Below are 16,314 nucleotides of genomic sequence, written 5' to 3' on the forward strand. Positions count from 1 at the left end.
ACATAAACTGAAGCAATAGTTATGGAAATTACAAAGTATCGCCTCGGCGAAAAATAAAACACATGAAACTCATTAAGATAAGTACCAAAATATATAATCTAGTCACCATTGCATCTTGTTTGATATGAGAAGAACACATGACAGTAGACTGCATGGTACATTGTAACGTTCCTGCTTGATATGAAAAGTACACATGCCAATATATTGCATGGTACATGGCGATCATCTGTCTTGAGATGCAAAGTACACATTGCAATATATTGCATGGTACATCGTGATCATCCGTCTTGATATGCAAAGTACACGTTACAATATATTGCATGTTACATCGTGACCATCTGGCTTGATATGCGAAGTACACATGACATCAGATTGCATAGTACATCGTGACCATATGGCCTGATATGAGAAGTACACATGCTAATAGATTGCATGGTACATGGTGATCATCAGTCTTGATATGTAAAGTACACATTACAATATATTGCATGGTACATCGTGACCATGTGGCTTGATATGAGAAGTACACATGACAATAGAGTGCATGGTACATAATGGTCATCTGCCTTAATATGCAAAGTACACATTACAATATATTGCATGGTACATCTTGACCATCTGGCTTGATATGCGAAGTACACATGACAACAGACTGCATAGTACATCGTGACCATCTGGCTTGATACGAGAAGTACACATGCTAATAGACTGCATGGTACATGGTGACCATCCTACTTGATATCAGAAGTACGCATGGCATTAGATTGCATGGTACATGCAATAAATTAACTAATGTTCAACAATGCGTATAGATAAACAGAGATGATAACGTAGAAGCTAACAAAATGGTAAATATTAGAATAATGATTTAAGATCTCAACTTTTAAGAAATTGCTATTTCAATCAATGGCCAATTACACTTCTGTAACCGATGATTTTGAGATTTCAGGCATAATTGCGTGAGTCCCATAGATTTAACAAGAACGATGCAGTTGACCAAGAAGGCATACAAACATGCGTGGCATGTATCATTGAAAAATTACAAAACTTGCAGGAAAATTAATTCACCATAAAATGTAATTAGACGTGATGAAAACAAATAAGACTGATGTAAATGCAAAGCAAAGAGATAACATATTTGAACTACGCATACTGTGTAAGAAGACATGGTTATACAATATAAGACGACATAGTGGTGCATGAGATTGTGAGCATGCTAAACGGAAATGAAATAAATAGGAGAATAGGTTGGTTGCCCTTGGAGATGTTTAAATTATTAGCTCGTATTGTGCAAATTAGATACAGTGAACAAACGATAAAAATATCCATTTGTTTTTGACAAGGCATTTTCAACGTAGGATTTTCTACAAATCTATAAAACCCTCAGACGCACAATGCCTATTCGTATAATTTGTTGTAATTTGCATGCATAATGAATAACACTGACCTGTATCAATTTTTATCTGTTCATATTCGTTCAGGTAGTGGTAATGATTTATTTTAGTGTGTCTTTGCTGATTCTTCATATAATTCATCACTCAGACAGTAATCAGGAACATGTCCCAGTCTAGCAGTAATCAGACAGTAATCAGGAACATGTCCCAGTCTGGCAGTAATCAGACAGTAATCAGGAACATGTCACACTCTGGCAGTAATTCTAATTCTGATTCACGTATGCTCAAACTAGCATCATAAACTAGTTCACGTGCGCTAAAATAATGACTGAATTTAGTTTGTTATTATTCAAGCATGCATTCCTGGACTCTTGAAACATGCCAAAGAAAGTATCTTTCTTGACGTAATAGTCATGGAAATCAATAACATATTTTAATCTTAAATCCTTCGTGACATCTTCTACATTGGTAATCATCATATGTCTGGAGTCTTGGTAATTTACTTTCCTAATCAATTTACAAATCATACATATACATGTACCTGTATGTGGAAATGTCCTTTCTCAATTATTTTGGCTCCATGGATATAGAGTAGTTCATGGCTTCAGTTAATTTGTCATTTTTGACATTATTTCCAAGTTCATATAACAATGGAACTGAAATTATTGTCCTCTTTATAACAACGTTTCTGTCATCTTTTCAAATATATTGACTTTAAAATCCTCTGTAAACAAGAAGTATCTTTTATCATTATATTATATTAATGTCGCATTTTCATCAGGTCCGTTGATCTTGATTATATCATTAGAGTCATGTAATTGTGTATGAAGAGTGGTGTATATTTTGGAAGTCTATAATTAAAGTTATATTCTTTATGAGCAGGACCTTTCTATTTACCGCTAAAATGGTCACAGCCTACTACATTGTTGTTGGAATTTATATACCGCTAAAATGGTTACCGTCTCTTACTTTGTTGTTGAAATTTATATACCGCTAAAATGGTTACCGTCTCTTACTTTGTTGTTTAAATTTATATACCGCTAAAATGGTTACCGTCTCTTACTTTGTTGATGGAAGTGAAATGTCACACTAATGGTCACTGTCAAGTACCTTGTTGTTGGAGTGATTTACCAATGAAATATTATCATCTTATACAATGGAGTTGAAAGAGACTTGCCACTAAAATGGTCACAAACTCTTACCTTGTTTTTTAATGATTTACCAGTAGATAATAATAATAATAATAATAATGACTTTATTTAAAGAGGGTAACACAGTTAGCTAAGAACTGATCTACCTTGAGGCCCTCATACAATGGAATTTATTTATGTTATTTGCATCTCTGAAGCAACCGGATATATTGGGTTTGGAAGAAGGAAAGAGAGTGGGCATTTCTAATCTCAAAAACGTTTTATCTGCCTTTCAGGGAGAATCTTTTTTATCCTGCTGAGAAGCCATAAACTTGAATTGACTTGTTTTTACTGATATGAATGATATGTTCAGTCCATGGTATGTTATTATCTACCAAAACACCAAGTAGTCTATCATGACAGATCATTTGCAAATCTTTATCCTTCCATGTCAGACATAGTTCATGACTATCAAGATTGGTCCTTTTTTGTCGTGTTGAGATAAGTAATATTTTAGTTTTACCAGTATTTATCACCATGATATTGCATGTACATCAGTTGTCCAGTTTGTTTAGGGAATTTTGTAAAGATATTTCGAGTTCATGATTTGTGTTTTGGATGTCTGACAATGCTGTGTTATCTGCATAGAGATCTGTAGATGGTATTGAGTCCCTTATTAAAAGTGGTAGGTCATTAATAACAAAATTTGTGATGGACCAAGAATTGAGCCTTGTGGTACTCGATATCTAATTGTTCCATGTTCAGACAGAACAGACGGTGAGCATTTTGTGGTAAATCACTTCCAACAGGAAGGTAAGATATGGTAAGGTTATTTCTTGTAAAAAGCTCACCGTCTCTTTGCTGTTTCACGTTTTGTTTTTGTTGTAGTTGTTGTTGTTGGGTTTAACGCCATTTTTCAGCACACAATAGGCTATACATGGCGGCCAGTATTAGTGGTGGAGGAAGAACCCGGGAAAACCCCAAAAGGAACCATTATACTTGTCCAATAATTAGTTTCTCTAATAACTCCTAACCTTGCGATTGTAAACTTGTTACCCCTCACCGAAATGTATCTTTCCTGGATTTCGCTCTTTAATGGTTTCTCTAGCATATTTATCATTTGCTCTTTTAGAATTCACTTTCTTCGGCCACGTGTATTTGGAGACATATATAGATCACAGTCAAAATGTATTTGTTTCCGTTATTATTCCTCTCATTTGATTGTATGTCAACGTCAACGATGTGTGCATGCCCTTTCACCATTGTAAGTAACATAATCCTTTTGCATGGAAAAACTTGTATTGCTTGCTTGTTGTTCTGTCAAATTAACATGTTGCATATTCTCTATCGTTTTCAATATATTTTCTACAATTGGTTGAATTTTGTGTAAGTGTAAGAACTTTCTGGTTCATAGCACGGATACAATCTGCTTTTTCAGCCTTTTGTTTCCATGCAATTGTCGCTTTTGAAAGGAATTCTGTTCAAATACACTCTAAGGCAATTGAGAAATAACAATATTCATTTTTGTAATCATGTAAACTTCGGTATCTGAAAATGCCGTACATTTTTAAGTCGATGACGTAAAAGCATTGTTTAACATAGTCCTTTCGAAAAATAACGCGCGGTAGAATAATAATAATAATAATAATAATAATGAGGACTTTGTATAGCGCCTAATCTTTAGAAGCTCTAAGCGCTTTACAACATTAGACAAAACCTATAAGATTAAAAAAAAACATATAATAATATTATTACAAAAACAAACACCATGAAATTAGAAAAACATTAAAAAATAAAAAACATGCTGAGAATATTTTAGGTAGGAAACATTATTAGGTCTTTAAGTTTGTTCTTGCAGTCAAAATAAGTGAGTTTTGAGAGCCCTCTTGAATGTGAATAAAAGGATTAGACGTCCTTTCCAAGAAGTAAGAATTATCTTCCATGTTTTAAAAAGGTTAAAGATTTACATTTAACTTTCATTTAAAATAACACGAAAAGAAAGTGCCTCTTATATTCTTTCTGATATACTGAACAAAATTTAAACAATTAATTTTCATAATATACACATATCAATTTCACGTTTGACATAACTAAATTTCTAGTCTTCGTCATCCGTATTTATATTAGAACTTCAAAACATTTTAACTTTTTGCAAAATCATTATACAGCGACTCCACAAAATAGAAATTAAATTTACCGAAAACACAGAATGATTGAAAACGTTTCTACTGCATTGTGAATTAAATCCTAATTAATCCCAAATGTCCTATCACAAGCCCCTAGTAATTTTGGTGTTTGAGGAATGACAATGATACAATCCAGAGTGTCTTTGAATGAATTTGCAATAATTTCAAAGGTAGTGTTTTAGTCCAAGAAGTCTATGAGCACTTTGTAATTGCAACTGATAATTTGAATAAATAATTCCTCTCAAATTATATCTGCACACAACAGTAATGATTCCACAGACTCAAATTAAAATACGAATTAAGACTATGTTTAAAACCTCTATTTATATGCAAAATGTCACCTAACAGATGACGCAGCAATATGCCCTGGTTGTGGATTATTTATAATGACAAATTCCAGCAAGCCACCGCATTCAATCAAAATTAAGTTGTTCAAATTTGAACACTGTTCGTACGTGATTGAGACAAAGGGAGCACATATCTTTAATGGAGTGATAAATAAGTACTTTTCCAGTGCCGGTCCGTGTTTGCACAAAGACATTTCAATCAAATAGACTGTAATGGCTTGCCTCTGGTACAGTCAACCTTTCTATGTTAAACTTGCTAAGTATCCTTTTTAGGTCAATTGCCACCACCGTTTTCGGCCGATGTACAATGCACCACGCTGTTTGTTAGCTGGAATTACCTACTAAGGGAGACAACACATGAAATCCAATAGATGTCGCTAAGACAGAGCACCGATATAGCTGTTGGATCCGCAAAGGTGTAGATAAGGTTATCGGAACCTTGGTTAGCGACGATTGTTATTAAGATTATTATTAGCAATTACCAAGACATACCTTATTATCGATTTATATGTCCTATGTCATGTTATGATCATGACAGACTAAGGTCGCGAAGGCAAAATCTAACTAAAGATATTCTGTACAATTTTGGAGTTGCAAAAAAAATTGATATACATCGCAGGGGTATAGATAAGTGACCGGGTATGGTCATTTTTCTGATTATTTGAGTTTAGTTTCGGAATAATATTTGGAAAGAAATGACGCTAACGGAGCGTTTTCTAACATTTTCTGAGGTGGATGAGGGTAGGATTAAGTTTCCGAGCAATAGCTATGAATATACTTTTAATTTTGTGCAAAGAGTAATGTGTATTTACAGGGATACAAACTGTCGCAAAGAATTACGTGGATTTGACGGACTTAATATTGATATGATTGCGTTGGAACGTTTGTCTTTATTTGATATAAACTTATTTACCCATGTAATCTCAGTTGCAAACATTAATTATTGCTACTTATGTGTGCGCTCTGTATCAGTTTATCTCGGGTTAGTCTCATACAGATCTCATCTTCAAGGATCCAGCGCATCTATTTTGTTGTATTCGATTCTACTATCAGGTTGAAATTGACATATTTTCCCCAAATTTATTAGACTCCTATAATGATTATGAAGAAAGAAAAAACAAACTTGGATAGGTTTAAAATATCGGTTGATTTCTTTTAAAAATGAATATGTATGAACAAGAACCATTCTGTTGTGATATATATAAAATTTCACTTTATCTTTGTAAACAAGTTTAAATTAATATTTAATTTTCTTTATACATTTTGGAACATTTTCTCTGATAATGCTACATTTTGAAATTTTTTCCTTTTTTACCCGAGCCATATATGCTGACAAACTATCTAAACCGTTACTACCTGGATTAAATTTTATTTTTTCGTGTGTGTATTTCATTTTCTTTTTCTTTTTCTTCCTTTTCTTTTTTTTTCCTTTCACTTTGTGGTGAAATATATGTTGCATCTGCATAGAAAATAAAAATGTTCTGTTTCTGTTCTGTTCTGATGTATAACGGTTGTGTGTGTGTGTGTGTGTGTGTGTGTGTGTGTGTGTTAATGATAAAATAAAGTAAGGTTTACTTATTGTTGGCACGATTAAAAAACCAGTTCAACACAATTTGTAATGACATATATGACATAAATAGCGAATACATTAATTCGAGATGATTTGAAAGACACCCACGCACTGTATAATACATAAGTACAATGGGGCAAATTACTTAAAGTAAAATTAAATCTGGACTTACATTTTAAAAGTGTATTTGCAGATGTTACGTTTAAGTTGTTTATCATTCCAGGATATAACTGTTGGTCTAAATGAATCATAACTTTCTTCTTCTCTTACAGTGATTTAGTAAATAGTATCAGCAGAGGGGATGAACAGAGTTTTTGCTGGGATCATCATTTATGAAGGCTAAGGCCTTCTACGAAAACGAAGGAAAAAAAAGGGTCAACAACGTGAAACCAAAACCTCTAACTAACCCAGAGTCACTCTCTACCGGGTTATCTTTTTTTGTTACTTTTTATTTTGTCGTTAGTGTTTTTTAAAAAGTATGTGCGCGCGTTTACCATCCGTGATACCTTATTGTACTCACACCCCCTCTGCTGTTATAATTAAATCATTGTTTTATCAATAATGGCACCAGTTATGTAGTCTCATACAGCTAGATTAGCTCGAGAACCATTAGAAGCAATAAAGAAATTTCTTCCAGTCCGTTATTCTATCAGGCAAAAACTACAAGAACTTCAAGAATCTCTAGTTGAATTTGCAGAAGGTGCAGAACAATTTTTAGTCCTGTTACAAAGACTACCAAATATATTTTTCCCACGTTGGAGCAAACCGCTAGAGCAACTGGAAAAATAACAGAAAGAACTAAGGAAACAAAAAGATTATACGAGAACTTCCAGGTGAAATAGCTGCTGCTCAACCAATGCGTGAAATACTTGAGGGTATTGACCTAGCTAGTGCTGACATATGTGATATAAAAGATCGTATACCAGAATCAGAACCAGAAACAGAATCAGAACAAGCAAGTGCCAAAATTGATGTAAATGATAAATTTACCGAAAAAGTATTACCTACTTAAAAAGTATTAGTGAAGTCTATACATTAGCTGAGTTTGCCGTGCAACGTTTTGATCAGCAAGGAAAAGGTTTGAAATCTGAGTATATCAATGATGCTGTAAGTCGTGATAACTGGTCCAAATGGATATATCGTATACGCTACGGAGTTCATCAGGCCCGAAATAGTGATACTAGATATACTGCATTTATCAATGCAATATATAATATTTTGCACGGTTACAATAACCACATCAAGTATTACAACAACTAAGCAAATTATCCTTAAAAAGGTCTTGTCACTGACAGTGTAAAAATCTTTCCGCTGCCTGATAAACTCTGTCCTAACAATGTTCTTTCTGACGTAGAAAGACTAAAGTCATCAAAGGTTAAATCATGCTGGAAATTATTCTCCAGAGATTATTAATGAAGCCGCTGATATTTGTCGAAGATTATTTACAGGCGGTATCATGGACATCGGTGTTTATGGGGAACTTATCGACAAAATCGATGATGGTTATTACAGTGATTAGATAAGTAAGTCATAAATAAGATGATAGTACATAATGCTCAACGTGGACCTGTACGGTCAAGGTGATGAATTCGCGACTACCTGCTTATAAAGCAACTTACGGTGATGTATTCAGTGATGTTGTTTAGGGTCTATTCAGAAATATAGCCCCAAAAGCAATACCGATTACAAAACAACTAGGAATGAAATATATCGATGTTATTCGTGAAAAGATTCCTGGCACGATTGGTGATGTTGCCGGTAAAGCGTTCTTGGCAATCAAAGAAAGACTAGCACGATTAATACGTAGATAAACAGTTGTCAGACCGCAACCACAAGTAAAATTAGCCAACACCGAAATTATGCCTACAATTGCCAGTAAAATAATAAATCAAGCCGCAGATCAAAAACTAGCTTAGAGTTGGCCAGTGAAGCAGAAAAAAATATAGCTCCAAGTTTGATAGCGGGAAGTGGTATTTCCCGGTGTGGTCTTCATGTTAGACGAAGATAATTATAATAAAGATGTTTAAGCGTATATCCGATCCAGAGTTCGATATGGATGCGACAGTTCTCAAGGATGAATCTGTACTCAATTATTAGTTTTATACTTATGATGCACAACTACCAAATCAGCGTGGACGAGTCGAATTACAAGTCCATAATACAAGTAGATATTTCTTACCCGCTGCAGCTTTTATTGACGTAGAAGGTGAAATCTTAAAAACAGACGATACTGCATATGCAGATGAAGTTAGAGATGGTTTTGTCAATAACGGCATCATGGCGTTGTTTGACAGTGCTTCGTATATAATTGATGGAAAAAATATTGAAACAATTCAAAAAGACGTCGACGTTGCCACATCAATAATAGGTTTAGCAAGATACTCTGATGATTATACAAGATCAGCCGGCCCCACAATGATGTTTGCAAAGGACACTTCCGACCATCCTAGCGAGATACCGTTTAATATAAAACGACCAAGAAATTTTGCAGTCGCCGCCGACGTTGATATGTGGCCGGTGGTTCATGGTGATAATCCAGAATTCAACCTAGGATTTACGACGCGTCGATCAATGTTGTGAGGAAATCATAGAGATTTTTCATGCGCGATTCCACTATCCCACATCTTTGGATTTTGTAGAAATGTTAGAAAAGTTATCTTTGGAGCTAAACATACAGTTGCTCTTATAAGAAGGGCTACCGATGACGACGCTATCTGGCGACCTATGGGCGATGCTGGTAAAGTAATACTAACAAAACTTTCGTTGTGGATGATGGTAATGACTCCAACGATCGCCGAAGATCAGCGATTGTTGTCTTTTATGAATCAAGGCGGTAAATCATTGTCATCATGGTTAACAGTAACCACGGATAGTACTCAAAATAACGTTAAGGGCTTATTTATATGGCATAGATCAAGAAAAATTTCGACGACATAGATTGGTCACATTACGCAACTAAAGATAAACTCGCTGATAGTATGAACTTCTCTGGAGTTGACCGGGATGAAGTTGTTGTTTTTCAGGATAAATACGGTGTTTTAAAGACGAGTAATACCAAATGGAATGACATAGTTCGTAGAGTTCTCGGTGCTACAACGGATAATATTCCAATATTTACTGACGGTGGTAAAATTAGAGATTCCAATATATCAATTGCAATGATTAGAGATGAAATTGCAAAAAGTGATGCTAATCGTTAGCGGACCACCAGCGATACAATGACAGGTGAACTCAGCATGAATGTAAACAAAATAGTTGTTTTAAGAGATCCAACATCCGATGAAGATTCCGCATTAAAAAAATACGTAAACAATAACTATAATACAGTAGATACTAAATTAACCACGCTGAGAGCTGACTATGACGTTCACGTAAATATGTTTACAAGCCTCTTAGAAGTTTCGAAAACTTAATGAAATCGCAGATGATTTCTTTGGCACTCCGTTAACTGTTGACGTAAAACTCTCTGATATTAACACAAAACTCGATGGTATTAAGACAGCTATGTCGGATATTGAAATGATAAAAAAAATAGAAGATGGCATAAGTGGGATTCCTGATATCGTTAAAAAATTAATCTGATTAAAATTCCGCACAAACAGATTACCAACAAGGCATACACAGTGTCATCAGGATTCTCAACATGGTCACCGCAAAATAACACTATCAAGCATATCGCGGAAGTCACTGGTGTGTATAGACTGTCTGTGTTCAGCGGTGAAAATTTTAGCATATTTACTACGTATCCCTGGCGTCATTCAACCGATAAATTTCATGGAACCGTGCCTATTGTGTTAAATAGCGGAGACGAAGAAACATTTGTATTGGAATCATATGAAAATATTAACCGCAGCGTCTTACTGGTGGTGCCTGGAATTTGTAGCTGAAACGCCTCAACTGATTACTAAATAGAGTATAATGAGCCAGACTATCTTGGTTGCAGGCGTACATAATTTTAGGTACAATCAAGTGCGTGAATGGCAAATAGCGCTGAAAGATATCGTTGACGAGGATGCAGTAAAAGTTAAAAATATCATAGACGTGTACTTATTATCGACCTTGTGGTTTATTCAGCGTCTGCTGTTATTGCCGGAATCGGTGTAATCTTATCAGAGTTAACACAATTGGGGCCGGTGCTACCGGCCGCAGTTGTAACAATTTGTGTTTCAGCATCAACAAAGATTGCTGGCCTTTTAAATATCATCACGAAAAAAATATCTATATGCACGAATGAAAACTTACGCGATTATGCAGTACAATTACATACAGCGACGCTAGCATACTCTAAATTATCCTCGTTGATATCATCAAGCCTTATCGACGGAGCGATACCAGATTCTGAGTTTGACGCGATGGTTAAAATCTACAACGTAGTGAATTTAGATAGCCATGATTTAAATCATGGGGATTTAAATAGCAGTGACAGAACTACTGCAGCAGATCGTCACGAATACCACCCCGTTGAAAACCACGATGATATCAGTAAGCTCAACCAACCCTGGATTCAGTGCTGTTTTTCCAACTGCAATTCCAGTGAAAGAAAAAAAACAACGTTAGCGCAGTTGCAAGTATATTACATCTGGCCCAATATATGATCAAAATCATTTGGCGGATTGCCAGCAAATAATTCTCTTGTATTTGCAAATATATATCTCGAACTTCTGACTGGCAAGTTGTAGTAATCCCATCTGTAAATTATCAAATCGAACAAATCAGTGATGAATCTCACCGCAGAATAAAACCTATAAGCAAAAGAGAATCAAAAATAGTTATAACTATATGAGAGATATACTTTTTCTTCCCAAAAATAAATCCCATCCAGTATTATTAACAGTACCAACCCGATGAATACAGATTCGATCTTGACAGAAGAACTCCTGACTTGCGAAGGCGAGCTCTGGTTGATCTGACGAAAACTCTGATTAATAGTATTCGAGATGCTAAGAAAATAATTTCGCAAACATGGTGAATCTCACGTGTGGTCAAAATTCAAAATCATACGCGATGACTTTGTCATCACCGATGGTGTTGCCGATGATGTCACCTATGCTACAATGAACGATGATCCAGCGGAACATATTATTGATTATCTCGACGATAAAAATATATTTTTTGAGAATAAAGTTTTTTGCGCTAGCAAAAAACAGACTATACTTGGATTATCCGCGACAAATATGACTCTGTCTTTCATGATGAAAAATTGCCGTATTAAGTAAAAGTTCCAAGCCAGGAATGTTGACTGGTATTGACAAACCGTATTACGAACAAGCCTTTCATATGAACGCGGTTATTTATGGAATTTATTAGCTAAATGATAAACCCAGTGTCAATGATCTCGCACCGATGAAATTGTCAAGGCTAAATTGTGTAGCCGAACGAGAAATGGAACGTTTTACAAACGCGATACCTGGATATGGCTTAACGAATCAGCGACGTGAAGAATAAAATACAACAGCAAACAAATGGACTGAATCAGTCAAGGATACAAGAGCTACAATAAATGATGTTGCTGAATTAGAAAGAAATTAATATTCCCAGTACGACTAAAAATGATAACCGGAGAGATTTTGTACGAATCAAAGAATCCAGGGGAGCTTCAATTTAAAGTATTGATCATAATGCACATGCATGGACTAGCGTAGTAACAATATTTCCACGAAATCGAACTATTAAACTTTACCAGGTAAATATGTTTGATTTTATTAACTAAATAAGTAAGAACGATCCTGTAGCAGTATGGTTATTTCAGGGTTCTGAAGACGATCATGATTGTTTAGACCAGATGGAAGTATCTGTATCGATGAAAAAAGTTAGTCTGATCAGCTTGTAAGACCTAACGGCGAGATATATCGTAAAGAATCTCTCCACGAAAAAATGAAAAATCTTGCGCGGCAATATTTATCGCCGAATACACGTGACCCTGACGATGCTAAACAATTGCTGATTATTTGTTTTACCGTTCCGTCAGTCTCAGCTCATTTTGTTCAGAAGAAAAATTTGTGAAAACCAGAACGCGCTGAATTTCTTGAAGATATGCAGCTAAGCTGCTGAGAATACGGACACGGTGGATTGTGGAATACTAAATACAACCACAATGATTATATCTCGGTTGATATAGTTGCTTGCTATCCGGGAAACTTTCTTGGTATGGGAGAGCGTTCTGAGTATTTTAAGAGATTTGGACATCCCACGCACGAGATGACCCGATTTTGATATTACTGGATTCGCCTGTATCGAGTCATTCGAGTTGCTAAAGGTCTTCATCCAATCTGTTATGTTTAGTTTGGTAGACATTTTTCAGAAAAAAATTTGGGCACCAATAGTGCTTTTACGATATATACTCGATGCAAAAATACTGATATCGTTGATTGTAAGTGAAGCAATTATATCGTATCGTTTTAGAAAGATGCTTGGTTGCCGCCGCAGAAGGAATATTCTGATGATGAAGATCCTGATATAACTGATTATGAGAAAAAGTAACAAAGGATCTTGGCAGAAAAATAATCGGTAGATTTACTCAAGGACGGGCATATGATCATAAACGACATTGTGCGAGATTAATTATAGATGATGCTGACTTAGACTTTATAATTGCCGATACAACGAATAAAAATACGTTTGTAAGTCGAGAAATAGCTTTCCTGCCAGATGGAACTAAGTTAGGTACAATTGTGAGTTATATGGACGGCGAGTCATCGCAGTTTACTCATTTAAGATCTTCAGTGCTTAAGTACGTTTCGATAAATCTGTTATCAATGATAAATAGTTTCTCAGTTTGCTGTCAGAGTTGCTACGGATTCATTTCATATTAATAAAAAGGTACAAGATTTCTAGAACAACAACATATCGGCGTTTATTCATCATGCGGTGAATGGAGAAAAAAGCGAGATGAAATACTTGATTATTCTGAATCCGCTGATGTTTCAATTAAAGATACTTATTACCAAAAAATCAAATATTAAAATTGTATTCAGCACCATCAGTATGTGATCCAGTAGCCAGACACAAAACAGCTTATCTCAACGGGCCTGAAGTTTGTGGTAAAACAACCGTGTGATCGAATTATTTAGGCGGAGTACGTCCAACTCTGTTGATATAATTGTATTAAAACCTGTTGTTGTTGTTGATTTTAATTATAGTGGCGTGCGCACAGTTGTGCATGTGCCACTTTTTTCTGACTGCACTGCAGCCTGCTAGTTGTTCCTGGGGATGGGAATGGTGCCACCTCCCCCAGGCTTTTATGGGTTCAAGGAACCCTGATAGTTTGGCCTCAATCTGTGGGTCCATAAAGGTCCCTTACAGTTGAATGGTTGGCTGTCATTAGTGGGAATGAGAGCTCGGGAACGGTCCTGGTTGCTTCACATCGCTGGTTTCTTGTTGCATTTACCTGGTGTTTCTTGCGGTTTTTTTTTCTCTTCAAAATGTTCTAAAAAGGGGGCTGTGTTCTATGCTGTTTATAGAGGTTGTTGGTAGAAATCATGTATGAAGAGAGATTTTCAAGGTTATTATGGTATTACTAGTCGAGGTGTTTAGGGTGTGCTTCCAACGTTATGCTATTTATAAGTTTTAGATACTGCCTCTTTAAGTTATTTATTTATTAATGTTTTTAGAGATTGAATGTTATTTATACTTTATTTAGCAAGAGACCGGAGTCCTAGCCGATTACACGATTCGTTAAGGACATCTAGGACCGGAGTCCTAGCTGATTACTCGGTTCGTTAAGGACATCTAGGACATCCGATTTTGCGGTTTCCTTAGTTTGTGATAGGTGCTTCGTAAGTGAATTATTTATTAATATTTTTATAAAATTTAATGATATGTTATGGGTTTTTATGTGGTGGCTTCTAAATTTATTTAGCTAGTTACTGGGCCATTTGGTTTTGTGGGGATAGTAATTATATTTTGTTCCTAAGTCCTGCTGAGTCTATGAATTTATTTATATTTTTATATGCTGATTGTTTATTTTTTTTAGAGTCCATAAGTAACTCTAGGTATGTGTGTGGTGATCCAATCTCTTTTTGGTTTTTGATAAATATTTTCCTAGCGGGTTGATATTTTGGGCATATATTGAATATATTAACACATACACACAGACTCGCAAGAGACATGAGAGAAAGAAATATTAAATCGTGCATTTATCGTAAATTCTTTCGATGAAGGGAGATAAATGGACTCCTGAACGAATGAGTGAAAAATACATTCCAAGGATTATTGTTTGGGATGAGACATGTATAGTGTCGCTAGAAACGCTAAAATTATTTCTTGATTGGTTATTAACAAAAAGCACCGCTTTGATAATGTGCGCAGATCATGGTCAAGCACCCCCTTTTGTTGGATTGTCTCCGCACGAATGGTTAAAGAATTTTGAAGATTATTATGAAGAAATAACTGATGATCATAGAGCACTTGATCCCGAATTAAGAGTTTAAGAAATTAATCAGACTACAACCGAATAAAATTCAATGTGAAATAATGCGTGAAATAATTTCAAACACTTCTATGAACGATTTTCTGCAAGTGTGGAGACCAAATGATTTAACAGTGGCAAGTAGAAAAATAGTTCTTGATACACTTTAACAGCGGTTATTTCAGTTGCATAAAGAAAAGTTTTTAAATCTTCCCGTACCGTTGTGTTATCGACCAGCAGATACAGGACGACAGAATATCGACGTTGATATACCAGGAATATCAGAGAAACAGAATCTTGTATTAAATGATATTGTCTTAGTTGATGTCAGTGTTGTTGAGAGCGCGTTAACCACTTACTCCGTCAAGGACAAAACTCCATGGACGCTAGGATACACAATGACAATTCATTCATCACAAGGATTAACTATCTCTGATACACGAGTTTGGATCGTCGATGATCGTATCAAATGGTCAAACTTAGTTTTTCTCGCAGTGTCTCGAATCAGAAGAATATCGCAGTTGCGGAGAATTGTCATAGACACTACAGAAACTGCTGGCGATGTCCTCGACAAATGTCGAGGCGACAAAGATATAGTAAGAAAAAAATTAGTTGGTTTTAAACAATGTGACAAAACAAAAACGCGACTTTGACCTCGATGGTGAATTTATCATGACACTGAAACAACAACAGAATAATCATTGTGCAAGCTGTACTACAGTTATGTTGTGGAGCAATATTCTTAATAATCCAAGACAACTTACCGTGGACAGAATTAATAGTAGTCTTGGTCATACACGCGAAAATGTGATGCTGACCTGTCTTGAGTGTAATCGACGTAAGGGTGCAGGCACCTTACCAAAGTGATCGCGGTGGTAATTGTATATCATCGGGAATAACTTGTAATTGTTCACGTATAAATCCACATTGAGGAACAATTGAATCTATCTATAGATTGCAGGTCTACCCGTAGATCTTACCACGCTTGAAATTTTATGCGTTGTAATACTCCAGATAGGATCAGTCGCTCTCTTTTTATCACAAGTTCACCAGGTTCCTTTACATATCTTAAGTAACATTACCCAATACTGGTTGTTTTGAAAAATCGCGTCGTTGTATTGTTATTTGTTCGGGTGGTTTTTTTTTTTTTGGTGATCGCGCTCATAGGTTTCATTGCAGTTGTTCGAGTGATTTCATTATTTGATGCAGTTATCACACTTGGTAATCTTGCAACCCATTCACGAGATCTCATATCCTTTTGTATTATTTCCTTCGCGTAT

Source organism: Sinohyriopsis cumingii, chromosome 11 (assembly GCF_028554795.1).
Source record: "Sinohyriopsis cumingii isolate HCF-2022 chromosome 11, ASM2855479v2, whole genome shotgun sequence".
Lineage (NCBI taxonomy): Eukaryota > Metazoa > Mollusca > Bivalvia > Unionida > Unionidae > Sinohyriopsis > Sinohyriopsis cumingii.